The sequence below is a fragment of the Loxodonta africana genome (genome assembly GCF_030014295.1).
Source record: "Loxodonta africana isolate mLoxAfr1 chromosome 14 unlocalized genomic scaffold, mLoxAfr1.hap2 SUPER_14_unloc_1, whole genome shotgun sequence".
Taxonomy (NCBI): Eukaryota; Metazoa; Chordata; class Mammalia; order Proboscidea; family Elephantidae; genus Loxodonta; species Loxodonta africana.
Genome location: NW_026974832.1, coordinates 1,653,755 through 1,668,860, shown reverse-complemented (window position 1 = coordinate 1,668,860; position 15,106 = coordinate 1,653,755).

The following is a 15,106-nucleotide window of genomic DNA, read 5'->3' as shown; positions in this document are numbered from 1 at the left end:
GGCTAGACTACAACACAACAGAACACAATAGAAAGAAGAGAATAGAATTAAGTAGAGTCGGGTCCAGTAGAATAGAGTCAAATCGAGTTGACGAGAGCTGAAAAGAGCCAAACAGAGCTGAATACAGCCGAATTGACCAAATTCAAGGTGAATCGAGATGAATCATGTCCAGTCGTTTGAAATGTGTCGAATCGAATCAAATGGATTAGTGTGGGGAAGGTAAGGTTAGGGTAGGGTAGAGAAGAATAGAATAGAGTAGAATAGAACAGAACAAAAAGAATCGAGTAGAGTCACATAGAGTCGAATACTGCCAAAAAGAGCCGAATAGAGTGGAAAAGAGCTGAATAGAACCGAATCGAGTTTAATGGAGGAGAAAGGAGATGAATCGAGCCGATATGACCCGAATCAGGTCGAATTCCGTTCAAGTGTGTCGAATAGCATAGAACAGATTACAGTAGGCTAAGTTAGGGTAGGGTAGGGTAGAATAGAGTGCAGTAGAACAGAAGAGAAGAGAAGAGAACACAACTGAAAGAATAGAATAGGGTCGAGACGAGCAGAGTATAGAAGAGTAGAGTAGAGTAGAGTCGAATATTGCCGAATAGAGCCAAAGACAGCCAAATAGAGCCCAAAAGAGCTAAATCGATAGAAACCAAGACAAATCACGCCGAATCCCGTGGAATCATGCTGTATCGCGTCGAATCCCGTCGAATTGCATTGAATCTGATCAGTTCCAATCCAATCCATTAGAATAGACTAGAGTAGGGTAGAGTCCAATACAATACAGTAGAGAATAGTTTAGGATGGAGTAGAATGGTGTAGCATGGAGTCGAGTGGAGTCGAAAAGAGATAATAGAGTTGAGTAGAGTCTAACAGAGCCGAATAGAGCCTATTCGAGCTGACTAGAGCCGAATGGAGCCGATTAGAGCTGAATCGAACCGATTTGAGCCGATTGGGGATGAATGGAGTGGAAAGGAGCCGATTTGAGCTGAATCGCATCGAGATGCGTGGAATCGAATCCAGTAGAATAGATTAGATTAGGGTAGGATGGAATAGAGTAGAATTGAACACAGTAGAAGAGAATGGAAAGAATACAATAGAATAGAGTAGAAAAGGGTAGAGCAGAGCAGAATAGTGTAGAGTAGAATAGAGTAGAGTAGAACAGAGTCGAATCAAGCTGAATGGAGATGAAACGAGACAAATCGCGTCGGATGGCGTCGAATCCCATCGAATCAATTACAGTAGGGTATAGTAGAATAGCGTAGAATGGAGTAGAATGGTGTGCAATGGAATCGAGTAGAGTAGAAAAGAGCTGAAGAGAGCCGAAGAGGGCCGAAGAGGGCCAAATCGAGCTGAATTGAGCGAAATCGAGCCGAATCCAGTGAATCGAGCCTAATGGAGCCGAATCGAGCCTAATCAAGCCGAATCGACACTATTCGAGACAAATGGGGCCGAATGGACATGAATCACACTGATTCGGCCCCTAGTCGCCTCAAAATTTGTCGAATTCAATGGAATAGACTAGAGTAGGGGAGGTTCGGGTAGGCTAGGGTAGGGTAGAATGGAGTAGAATAGAATAAAACAGGACAGAACACAACAAAATAGAACAGAACAACACAGAACGAATACAGAAACGAGGAGGCTAGAGTAGAGTAGAGGGGAATAGAGTAGAGTAGAGTAGATTCGAACAGAGCCAAATCGAGCCGAATCGCGTCGAAATGGGTTGAATCAAATCCAATCAAATGGATTACACTACCTTAGAGTTGGGTAGCGTAGGGTAGGGTAGAATAGAGTAGACTAGTACAGAACACAGTAGAAACAATACAATAGAATAGAGAAGATTAGACTACAGTAGAATAGAGCTGAATAGAGCCAAATGCAGACGAAACGAGAGGAATCGTGTAGAAGCAATTAGAGTGGTGCTGGGTAGGGTAGAGCAGAATAGAGTAGAATAGTGTAGAATAGTGTGGAATGAATAGAATGGAGTAGAATGGAGTCAAATAGAAACGAATAGAGTAGAAAAGAGTCGAATAGAGCAGAATAGGGCCGAAGAACGCCAAATCGAGCAGATTCGAAGCGATTCAAGCCAAAACAAGCTGAATGGAGCCTAACTGAGCCGAATAGAGCCAAATCGAGCCGAATCGAGCCGACTCAAGCTTCATCGCCTCGAATCGCGTTCAATGCGTCAAATCCAATCGAGACGTATAGATTAGAGAAGGGGAGGGGAGGGCAGGGGAGGGTAGAATAGAACAGAGTAGAGTGGAATAGAAGAGATTAGAACAGAATAGAAGGAATAGAATCGAGTAGAATAGAGTGGAAAAGAGTAGAGTCGAATACAGTCGAATAGAGCCGACTAAGCTGAATAGAGACGAATGGAGCTGAATACAGCCGAAAAGAGCTGTATACTGCCGAATCACACCTAATCGAGCGGAATCAAGCAGAATCGCACTGACTGTCACCGAACAGCGTCGAATCGAATCAGGTCGAATCGAGTCGAGCCACATCGTTTTGAATCAAACAAGGTCAAATCGCTTCATATCGTGTCGAATCCCATGGAATCACGTCGAATAACTTCGAATCGTGTGAAACCTCAGAGAATCCTACTGAATCACGTCGAGTCGCATGGAATCTCATCAAATCCCTTCGGATCTTGCCGAATCCAGTCAAGTCATATCAAATCGCTTTGCACGGAATCGAATTGAATCCAATAGATTAAAGTAGGCTAGGTTCGGGTGGGGTGCCGTAGGGTCGGGTAGGGTAGAATAGAATAGAGTACAACAGAGTAGGAGAGAACAGAACAGAACAGAAAGAATACAACAGAACAGAATAGAGTCAAAGAGAGAGAACATAGCCGAATTGAGCCGAGTGGAGACAAAACGAGACGAATCACGTCCGGTTGCTTCGAATCGCGTCAAATCAAATCGAATCGATTAGAAGAGATGAGGGTAGGGAAGGGTAGAATAGAATAGAGGAAAATAGTGAAGAATGGTGTGGAATGGAATAGAATGGAATTGAACGGAGTCCAATAAAGACGGATAGATATGAATAGAGTACAAAAGAGTCTAATAGAGCAGAATAGGGCCGGATAGGGCCAAATAAGGCCTAATTGAGCAGAATCCAGCAGAATCGATGGAATTCGAGCCTAATCGAGCCGAATGGAGTGAAATGGAGTCAAGTCGAGCCGAATAGAGCCGATGCGAACTGAATCGAGCTGATTCAAGCCTAATCGCGTCAAATCGCGTGGAAATACGTCACATCGAATCTAATCAAATAGATTAGGGGAGGGGCGGGTGGGTAGAATAGAACAGAATAGTACAGAATAGAAAGAATAGAATATAGTACAGTAGGGTAGAGTAGAGAGAGTAAAGCAGAGAAGAGTAGAGCAGAGTAGAATTGAGTCAAATAGAGTCAAATAGTGCAGGATATAGCTGAAGAGAGACAATTCTGGCCGAATCGAGTCACATGGAAACAAAACGAGATGAATCACACCGAATTGCTTCGAATCGCATCCAATCGAATAGATTAGAGTAACGTAGGGTAGAGTAGAACAGAATAGAGTAGAATAGCGTAGAATGGAGAAGAGTGGAGTCAAATGGAGTCGAACAGAGACAAATAGAGTAGAAAAGAGTCGAATCGAGCCAAATAGGGCCGAATAAGGCTGAACCGAGTGGAAACGAGCTGAATTGAAGCGATTCGAGCCAAATCGAGCTGAATCGAGCCGACTCAAGGATGATGGTGTCCAGTCGCATCGAAATGCTTTGAATCGAACCAAATGGAAGAGATTAGAACAGGTTAGGGTAGTTTATGATAGGAAGACTAGGGTAGATGCAAGTAGACTACATTAGAGTAGACAAGAGAAGGCTAGAGTAGAAGCCTAGACTAGTAAGCTGGACTAGTCAGCTAGACTAGTGGCATAGAGCAGTAGCCTAGACAACTAGTCTTGAATAGTACCCTAAGTCAGTAATCTGAACGAGTACCCTTGCCTTAACTAGTAGTCCTAACAAGTACCCTTGCCTTAAGCAGTAGTCTTCACTAGTACCCTTGCCTTCACTAGTAGTATGTCCTTAACAAGTAGCCTGAACGGGTAGCCTTGCCTTAACCAGTACCCTCAACAAGTACCCATGCCTTAACTAGTAGCCTGGCCTTAACTAGTACCCTGGCCTTAACTAGTAGCCTGAACTAGTACACTTGCCTTAAGGAGTACCCTTGCCCGAACTACTCCCCTTAATTAGGACCCTTATTGAGTAACCCTAAGTAGTAGAGTATGGTACGGTGGGGTAGCATAGGGTAGGGAAGCATACGGTGGAACAGAGAAAATAGAAGGAAATAGAATAGAACAGCATAGGTCAGGGTAGGTTAGCTTAGTGCAGGGTATGGTAGAGTAGCATAGGATGGAATAGAGAAAATAGAAAAGGAGACTAGAAAAGAGCAGACTAGATTAGGATAGGGTAGGGTGGGGGAGGGTTGTGTAGAATACAGTAGTGTAGAATGGAATAGAATGGTGTGGAATGGAGTCGAATGGATTCGAACAGAGATGAATAGAGTAGAAAAGAGTTGAAGAGAGCCGAATAACGCTGAATAGGACCAAATATGGCCGAAATGAGCCGAATCGAGTCGAGTCGACCAGATTCGGGATGAATGGAGCCTAGTGGAGCTGAAATGAGCCAAATAGAGACAAACTGAACCCAGCAAAATCGAGTCAAAACACACTTAATTGCATCCTATTGCATCGGATCTCGTCGAATTCCATCAAATCCCACCAAACCGCATCAAATCTCGCGGAATCTCACCGAATCCCGTCGAATTGTCTCAAATCGGGTCGAATGGTGTCCAACTGAATGGAATTGAATTAAATTGAATAGATTAGAGTAGTGTAGGTTAGGCTGGGATTCAGTAGGGAAGGGCACAGAAGAATAGAATAGAGTAGAACAGAAGAGAATACCAAGAGTAGAATGGAGTAGAGTTGAGTAGAGTGGAATAGTCAGAGTCGGGTAGTGCAGAATATAGATGAATAGATCCAATTCAAGCCGAATCGATTCGAATGGAGAGGAAAGGGAACAAATCGTGATGAATCGAATTGATTAGAATAGATTAGAGTAGGGTAGGGTAGAACAGAATAGAATAGAGTAGAAAAGAGTAGAATGGTGTGGAATGGAGTTGAATGGAGCCAAATAGAGACAAATAAAGTAGAAAGGGCTGAGTAGAGCTGAACAGGGCTGAATAAGGTTCACTCGAGCCTAATTATGCTGAATTGAGCAGAATCGAGACGAATTGACCCAATTCAAGCCAAATAGAGCTAAATCGAGCCGATTCAAGCCTAATCACATGGAATCGCGTCGAAATGCGTTGAATCGAATAGATTAGTGTAGAGGAGGGTACGGCAGGAGAGGCTAGACTACAACACAACAGAACACAATAGAAAGAAGAGAATAGAATTAAGTAGAGTCGGGTCCAGTAGAATAGAGTCAAATCGAGTTGACGAGAGCTGAAAAGAGCCAAACAGAGCTGAATACAGCCGAATTGACCAAATTCAAGGTGAATCGAGATGAATCATGTCCAGTCGTTTGAAATGTGTCGAATCGAATCAAATGGATTAGTGTGGGGAAGGTAAGGTTAGGGTAGGGTAGAGAAGAATAGAATAGAGTAGAATAGAACAGAACAGAAAGAATCGAGTAGAGTCACATAGAGTCGAATACTGCCAAAAAGAGCCGAATAGAGTGGAAAAGAGCTGAATAGAACCGAATCGAGTTTAATGGAGGAGAAAGGAGATGAATCGAGCCGATATGACCCGAATCAGGTCGAATTCCGTTCAAGTGTGTCGAACAGCATAGAACAGATTACAGTAGGCTAAGTTAGGGTAGGGTAGGGTAGAATAGAGTGCAGTAGAACAGAACAGAAGAGAAGAGAACACAACTGAAAGAATAGAATAGGGTCGAGACGAGCAGAGTATAGAAGAGTAGAGTAGAGTAGAGTCGAATATTGCCGAATAGAGCCAAAGACAGCCAAATAGAGCCCAAAAGAGCTAAATCGATAGAAACCAAGACAAATCACGCCGAATCCCGTGGAATCATGCTGTATCGCGTCGAATCCCGTCGAATTGCATTGAATCTGATCAGTTCCAATCCAATCCATTAGAATAGACTAGAGTAGGGTAGAGTCCAATACAATACAGTAGAGAATAGTTTAGGATGGAGTAGAATGGTGTAGCATGGAGTCGAGTGGAGTCGAAAAGAGATAATAGAGTTGAGTAGAGTCTAACAGAGCCGAATAGAGCCTATTCGAGCTGACTAGAGCCGAATGGAGCCGATTAGAGCTGAATCGAACCGATTTGAGCCGATTGGGGATGAATGGAGTGGAAAGGAGCCGATTTGAGCTGAATCGCATCGAGATGCGTGGAATCGAATCCAGTAGAATAGATTAGATTAGGGTAGGATGGAATAGAGTAGAATTGAACACAGTAGAAGAGAATGGAAAGAATACAATAGAATAGAGTAGAAAAGGGTAGAGCAGAGCAGAATAGTGTAGAGTAGAATAGAGTAGAGTAGAACAGAGTCGAATCAAGCTGAATGGAGAAGAAACGAGACAAATCGCGTCGGATGGCGTCGAATCCCATCGAATCAATTACAGTAGGGTATAGTAGAATTTTTATAGTAGAATAGCGTAGAATGGAGTAGAATGGTGTGCAATGGAATCGAGTAGAGTAGAAAAGAGCTGAAGAGAGCCGAAGAGGGCCGAAGAGGGCCAAATCGAGCTGAATTGAGCGAAATCGAGCCGAATCCAGTGAATCGAGCCTAATGGAGCCGAATCGAGCCTAATCAAGCCGAATCGACACTATTCGAGACAAATGGAGCCGAATGGACATGAATCACACTGATTCGGCCCCTAGTCGCCTCAAAATTTGTCGAATTCAATGGAATAGACTAGAGTAGGGGAGGTTCGGGTAGGCTAGGGTAGGGTAGAATGGAGTAGAATAGAATAAAACAGGACAGAACACAACAAAATAGAACAGAACAACACAGAACGAATACAGAAACGAGGAGGCTAGAGTAGAGTAGAGGGGAATAGAGTAGAGTAGAGTAGATTCGAACAGAGCCAAATCGAGCCGAATCGCGTCGAAATGGGTTGAATCAAATCCAATCAAATGGATTACACTACCTTAGAGTTGGGTAGCGTAGGGTAGGGTAGAATAGAGTAGACTAGTACAGAACACAGTAGAAACAATACAATAGAATAGAGAAGATTAGACTACAGTAGAATAGAGCTGAATAGAGCCAAATGCAGACGAAACGAGAGGAATCGTGTAGAAGCAATTAGAGTGGTGCTGGGTAGGGTAGAGCAGAATAGAGTAGAATAGTGTAGAATAGTGTGGAATGAATAGAATGGAGTAGAATGGAGTCAAATAGAAACGAATAGAGTAGAAAAGAGTCGAATAGAGCAGAATAGGGCCGAAGAACGCCAAATCGAGCAGATTCGAAGCGATTCAAGCCAAAACAAGCTGAATGGAGCCTAACTGAGCCGAATAGAGCCAAATCGAGCCGAATCGAGCCGACTCAAGCTTCATCGCCTCGAATCGCGTTCAATGCGTCAAATCCAATCGAGACGTATAGATTAGAGAAGGGGAGGGGAGGGCAGGGGAGGGTAGAATAGAACAGAGTAGAGTGGAATAGAAGAGATTAGAACAGAATAGAAGGAATAGAATCGAGTAGAATAGAGTGGAAAAGAGTAGAGTCGAATACAGTCGAATAGAGCCGACTAAGCTGAATAGAGACGAATGGAGCTGAATACAGCCGAAAAGAGCTGTATACTGCCGAATCACACCTAATCGAGCGGAATCAAGCAGAATCGCACTGACTGTCACCGAACAGCGTCGAATCGAATCAGGTCGAATCGAGTCGAGCCACATCGTTTTGAATCAAACAAGGTCAAATCGCTTCATATCGTGTCGAATCCCATGGAATCACGTCGAATAACTTCGAATCGTGTGAAACCTCAGAGAATCCTACTGAATCACGTCGAGTCGCATGGAATCTCATCAAATCCCTTCGGATCTTGCCGAATCCAGTCAAGTCATATCAAATCGCTTTGCACGGAATCGAATTGAATCCAATAGATTAAAGTAGGCTAGGTTCGGGTGGGGTGCCGTAGGGTCGGGTAGGGCAGAATAGAATAGAGTACAACAGAGTAGGAGAGAACAGAACAGAACAGAAAGAATACAACAGAACAGAATAGAGTCAAAGAGAGAGAACATAGCCGAATTGAGCCGAGTGGAGACAAAACGAGACGAATCACGTCCGGTTGCTTCGAATCGCGTCAAATCAAATCGAATCGATTAGAAGAGATGAGGGTAGGGAAGGGTAGAATAGAATAGAGGAAAATAGTGAAGAATGGTGTGGAATGGAATAGAATGGAATTGAACGGAGTCCAATAAAGACGGATAGATATGAATAGAGTACAAAAGAGTCTAATAGAGCAGAATAGGGCCGGATAGGGCCAAATAAGGCCTAATTGAGCAGAATCCAGCAGAATCGATGGAATTCGAGCCTAATCGAGCCGAATGGAGTGAAATGGAGTCAAGTCGAGCCGAATAGAGCCGATGCGAACTGAATCGAGCTGATTCAAGCCTAATCGCGTCAAATCGCGTGGAAATACGTCACATCGAATCTAATCAAATAGATTAGGGGAGGGGCGGGTGGGTAGAATAGAACAGAATAGTACAGAATAGAAAGAATAGAATATAGTACAGTAGGGTAGAGTAGAGAGAGTAAAGCAGAGAAGAGTAGAGCAGAGTAGAATTGAGTCAAATAGAGTCAAATAGTGCAAGATATAGCTGAATAGAGCCAATTCTGGCCGAATCGAGTCACATGGAAACAAAACGAGATGAATCACACCGAATTGCTTCGAATCGCATCCAATCGAATAGATTAGAGTAACGTAGGGTAGAGTAGAACAGAATAGAGTAGAATAGCGTAGAATGGAGAAGAGTGGAGTCAAATGGAGTCGAACGGAGACAAATAGAGTAGAAAAGAGTCGAATCGAGCCAAATAGGGCCGAATAAGGCTGAACCGAGTGGAAACGAGCTGAATTGAAGCGATTCGAGCCAAATCGAGCTGAATCGAGCCGACTCAAGCATGATGGTGTCCAGTCGCATCGAAATGCTTTGAATCGAATCAAATGGAAGAGATTAGAATAGGTTAGGGTAGGGTAGTTTATGATAGGAAGACTAGGGTAGATGCAAGTAGAACACATTAGAGTAGACAAGAGAAGGCTAGAGTAGAAGCCTAGACTAGTAAGCTGGACTAGTCAGCTAGACTAGTGGCATAGAGCAGTAGCCTAGACAACTAGTCTTGAATGGTACCCTAAGTCAGTAATCTGAATGAGTACCCTTGCCTTAACTAGTAGTCCTAACAAGTACCCTTGCCTTAAGCAGTAGTCTTCACTAGTACCCTTGCCTTCACTAGTAGTATGTCCTTAACAAGTAGCCTGAACGGGTACCCTTGCCTTAACCAGTACCCTCAACAAGTACCCATGCCTTAACTAGTAGCCTGGCCTTAACTAGTACCCTGGCCTTAACTAGTAGCCTGAACTAGTACACTTGCCTTAAGGAGTACCCTTGCCCGAACTACTCCCCTTAATTAGGACCCTTATTGAGTAACCCTAAGTAGTAGAGTATGGTACGGTGGGGTAGCATAGGGTAGAGAAGCATACGGTGGAACAGAGAAAATAGAAGGAAATAGAATAGAACAGCATAGGTCAGGGTAGGTTAGCTTAGTGCAGGGTATGGTAGAGTAGCATAGGATGGAATAGAGAAAATAGAAAAGGAGACTAGAAAAGAGCAGACTAGATTAGGATAGGGTAGGGTAGGGGAGGGTTGTGTAGAATACAGTAGTGTAGAATGGAATAGAATGGTGTGGAATGGAGTCGAATGGATTCGAACAGAGATGAATAGAGTAGAAAAGAGTTGAAGAGAGCCGAATAACGCTGAATAGGACCAAATATGGCCGAAATGAGCCGAATCGAGTCGAGTCGACCAGATTCGGGATGAATGGAGCCTAGTGGAGCTGAAATGAGCCAAATAGAGACAAACTGAACCCAGCAAAATCGAGCCAAAACACACTTAATTGCATCCTATTGCATCGGATCTCGTCGAATTCCATCAAATCCCACCAAACCGCATCAAATCTCGCGGAATCTCACCGAATCCCGTCGAATTGTCTCAAATCGGGTCGAATGGTGTCCAACTGAATGGAATTGAATTAAATTGAATAGAGTAGTGTAGGTTAGGCTGGGATTCAGTAGGGAAGGGCACAGAAGAATAGAATAGAGTAGAACAGAAGAGAATACCAAGAGTAGAATGGAGTAGAGTTGAGTAGAGTGGAATAGTCAGAGTCGGGTAGTGCAGAATATAGATGAATAGATCCAATTCAAGCCGAATCGATTCGAATGGAGAGGAAAGGGAACAAATCGTGATGAATCGAATTGATTAGAATAGATTAGAGTAGGGTAGGGTAGAACAGAATAGAATAGAGTAGAAAAGAGTAGAATGGTGTGGAATGGAGTTGAATGGAGCCAAATAGAGACAAATAAAGTAGAAAGGGCTGAGTAGAGCTGAACAGGGCTGAATAAGGTTCACTCGAGCCTAATTATGCTGAATTGAGCAGAATCGAGACGAATTGACCCAATTCAAGCCAAATAGAGCTAAATCGAGCCGATTCAAGCCTAATCACATGGAATCGCGTCGAAATGCGTTGAATCGAATAGATTAGTGTAGAGGAGGGTACGGCAGGAGAGGCTAGACTACAACACAACAGAACACAATAGAAAGAAGAGAATAGAATTAAGTAGAGTCGGGTCCAGTAGAATAGAGTCAAATCGAGTTGACGAGAGCTGAAAAGAGCCAAACAGAGCTGAATACAGCCGAATTGACCAAATTCAAGGTGAATCGAGATGAATCATGTCCAGTCGTTTGAAATGTGTCGAATCGAATCAAATGGATTAGTGTGGGGAAGGTAAGGTTAGGGTAGGGTAGAGAAGAATAGAATAGAGTAGAATAGAACAGAACAGAAAGAATCGAGTAGACTAGAGTCACATAGAGTCGAATACTGCCAAAAAGAGCCGAATAGAGTGGAAAAGAGCTGAATAGAACCGAATCGAGTTTAATGGAGGAGAAAGGAGATGAATCGAGCCGATATGACCCGAATCAGGTCGAATTCCGTTCAAGTGTGTCGAATAGCATAGAACAGATTACAGTAGGCTAAGTTAGGGTAGGGTAGGGTAGAATAGAGTGCAGTAGAACAGAACAGAAGAGAAGAGAACACAACTGAAAGAATAGAATAGGGTCGAGACGAGCAGAGTATAGAAGAGTAGAGTAGAGTAGAGTCGAATATTGCCGAATAGAGCCAAAGACAGCCAAATAGAGCCCAAAAGAGCTAAATCGATAGAAACCAAGACAAATCACGCCGAATCCCGTGGAATCATGCTGTATCGCGTCGAATCCCGTCGAATTGCATTGAATCTGATCAGTTCCAATCCAATCCATTAGAATAGACTAGAGTAGGGTAGAGTCCAATACAATACAGTAGAGAATAGTTTAGGATGGAGTAGAATGGTGTAGCATGGAGTCGAGTGGAGTCGAAAAGAGATAATAGAGTTGAGTAGAGTCTAACAGAGCCGAATAGAGCCTATTCGAGCTGACTAGAGCCGAATGGAGCCGATTAGAGCTGAATCGAACCGATTTGAGCCGATTGGGGATGAATGGAGTGGAAAGGAGCCGATTTGAGCTGAATCGCATCGAGATGCGTGGAATCGAATCCAGTAGAATAGATTAGATTAGGGTAGGATGGAATAGAGTAGAATTGAACACAGTAGAAGAGAATGGAAAGAATACAATAGAATAGAGTAGAAAAGGGTAGAGCAGAGCAGAATAGTGTAGAGTAGAATAGAGTAGAGTAGAACAGAGTCGAATCAAGCTGAATGGAGATGAAACGAGACAAATCGCGTCGGATGGCGTCGAATCCCATCAAATCAATTACAGTAGGGTATAGTAGAATAGCGTAGAATGGAGTAGAATGGTGTGCAATGGAATCGAGTAGAGTAGAAAAGAGCTGAAGAGAGCCGAAGAGGGCCGAAGAGGGCCAAATCGAGCTGAATTGAGCGAAATCGAGCCGAATCCAGTGAATCGAGCCTAATGGAGCCGAATCGAGCCTAATCAAGCCGAATCGACACTATTCGAGACAAATGGGGCCGAATGGACATGAATCACACTGATTCGGCCCCTAGTCGCCTCAAAATTTGTCGAATTCAATGGAATAGACTAGAGTAGGGGAGGTTCGGGTAGGCTAGGGTAGGGTAGAATGGAGTAGAATAGAATAAAACAGGACAGAACACAACAAAATAGAACAGAACAACACAGAACGAATACAGAAACGAGGAGGCTAGAGTAGAGTAGAGGGGAATAGAGTAGAGTAGAGTAGATTCGAACAGAGCCAAATCGAGCCGAATCGCGTCGAAATGGGTTGAATCAAATCCAATCAAATGGATTACACTACCTTAGAGTTGGGTAGCGTAGGGTAGGGTAGAATAGAGTAGACTAGTACAGAACACAGTAGAAACAATACAATAGAATAGAGAAGATTAGACTACAGTAGAATAGAGCTGAATAGAGCCAAATGCAGACGAAACGAGAGGAATCGTGTAGAAGCAATTAGAGTGGTGCTGGGTAGGGTAGAGCAGAATAGAGTAGAATAGTGTAGAATAGTGTGGAATGAATAGAATGGAGTAGAATGGAGTCAAATAGAAACGAATAGAGTAGAAAAGAGTCGAATAGAGCAGAATAGGGCCGAAGAACGCCAAATCGAGCAGATTCGAAGCGATTCAAGCCAAAACAAGCTGAATGGAGCCTAACTGAGCCGAATAGAGCCAAATCGAGCCGAATCGAGCCGACTCAAGCTTCATCGCCTCGAATCGCGTTCAATGCGTCAAATCCAATCGAGACGTATAGATTAGAGAAGGGGAGGGGAGGGCAGGGGAGGGTAGAATAGAACAGAGTAGAGTGGAATAGAAGAGATTAGAACAGAATAGAAGGAATAGAATCGAGTAGAATAGAGTGGAAAAGAGTAGAGTCGAATACAGTCGAATAGAGCCGACTAAGCTGAATAGAGACGAATGGAGCTGAATACAGCCGAAAAGAGCTGTATACTGCCGAATCACACCTAATCGAGCGGAATCAAGCAGAATCGCACTGACTGTCACCGAACAGCGTCGAATCGAATCAGGTCGAATCGAGTCGAGCCACATCGTTTTGAATCAAACAAGGTCAAATCGCTTCATATCGTGTCGAATCCCATGGAATCACGTCGAATAACTTCGAATCGTGTGAAACCTCAGAGAATCCTACTGAATCACGTCGAGTCGCATGGAATCTCATCAAATCCCTTCGGATCTTGCCGAATCCAGTCAAGTCATATCAAATCGCTTTGCACGGAATCGAATTGAATCCAATAGATTAAAGTAGGCTAGGTTCGGGTGGGGTGCCGTAGGGTCGGGTAGGGTAGAATAGAATAGAGTACAACAGAGTAGGAGAGAACAGAACAGAACAGAAAGAATACAACAGAACAGAATAGAGTCAAAGAGAGAGAACATAGCCGAATTGAGCCGAGTGGAGACAAAACGAGACGAATCACGTCCGGTTGCTTCGAATCGCGTCAAATCAAATCGAATCGATTAGAAGAGATGAGGGTAGGGAAGGGTAGAATAGAATAGAGGAAAATAGTGAAGAATGGTGTGGAATGGAATAGAATGGAATTGAACGGAGTCCAATAAAGACGGATAGATATGAATAGAGTACAAAAGAGTCTAATAGAGCAGAATAGGGCCGGATAGGGCCAAATAAGGCCTAATTGAGCAGAATCCAGCAGAATCGATGGAATTCGAGCCTAATCGAGCCGAATGGAGTGAAATGGAGTCAAGTCGAGCCGAATAGAGCCGATGCGAACTGAATCGAGCTGATTCAAGCCTAATCGCGTCAAATCGCGTGGAAATACGTCACATCGAATCTAATCAAATAGATTAGGGGAGGGGCGGGTGGGTAGAATAGAACAGAATAGTACAGAATAGAAAGAATAGAATATAGTACAGTAGGGTAGAGTAGAGAGAGTAAAGCAGAGAAGAGTAGAGCAGAGTAGAATTGAGTCAAATAGAGTCAAATAGTGCAGGATATAGCTGAAGAGAGCCAATTCTGGCCGAATCGAGTCACATGGAAACAAAACGAGATGAATCACACCGAATTGCTTCGAATCGCATCCAATCGAATAGATTAGAGTAACGTAGGGTAGAGTAGAACAGAATAGAGTAGAATAGCGTAGAATGGAGAAGAGTGGAGTCAAATGGAGTCGAACAGAGACAAATAGAGTAGAAAAGAGTCGAATCGAGCCAAATAGGGCCGAATAAGGCTGAACCGAGTGGAAACGAGCTGAATTGAAGCGATTCGAGCCAAATCGAGCTGAATCGAGCCGACTCAAGGATGATGGTGTCCAGTCGCATCGAAATGCTTTGAATCGAACCAAATGGAAGAGATTAGAACAGGTTAGGGTAGTTTATGATAGGAAGACTAGGGTAGATGCAAGTAGACTACATTAGAGTAGACAAGAGAAGGCTAGAGTAGAAGCCTAGACTAGTAAGCTGGACTAGTCAGCTAGACTAGTGGCATAGAGCAGTAGCCTAGACAACTAGTCTTGAATAGTACCCTAAGTCAGTAATCTGAACGAGTACCCTTGCCTTAACTAGTAGTCCTAACAAGTACCCTTGCCTTAAGCAGTAGTCTTCACTAGTACCCTTGCCTTCACTAGTAGTATGTCCTTAACAAGTAGCCTGAACGGGTACCCTTGCCTTAACCAGTACCCTCAACAAGTACCCATGCCTTAACTAGTAGCCTGGCCTTAACTAGTACCCTGGCCTTAACTAGTAGCCTGAACTAGTACACTTGCCTTAAGGAGTACCCTTGCCCGAACTACTCCCCTTAATTAGGACCCTTATTGAGTAACCCTAAGTAGTAGAGTATGGTACGGTGGGGTAGCATAGGGTAGGGAAGCATACGGTGGAACAGAGAAAATAG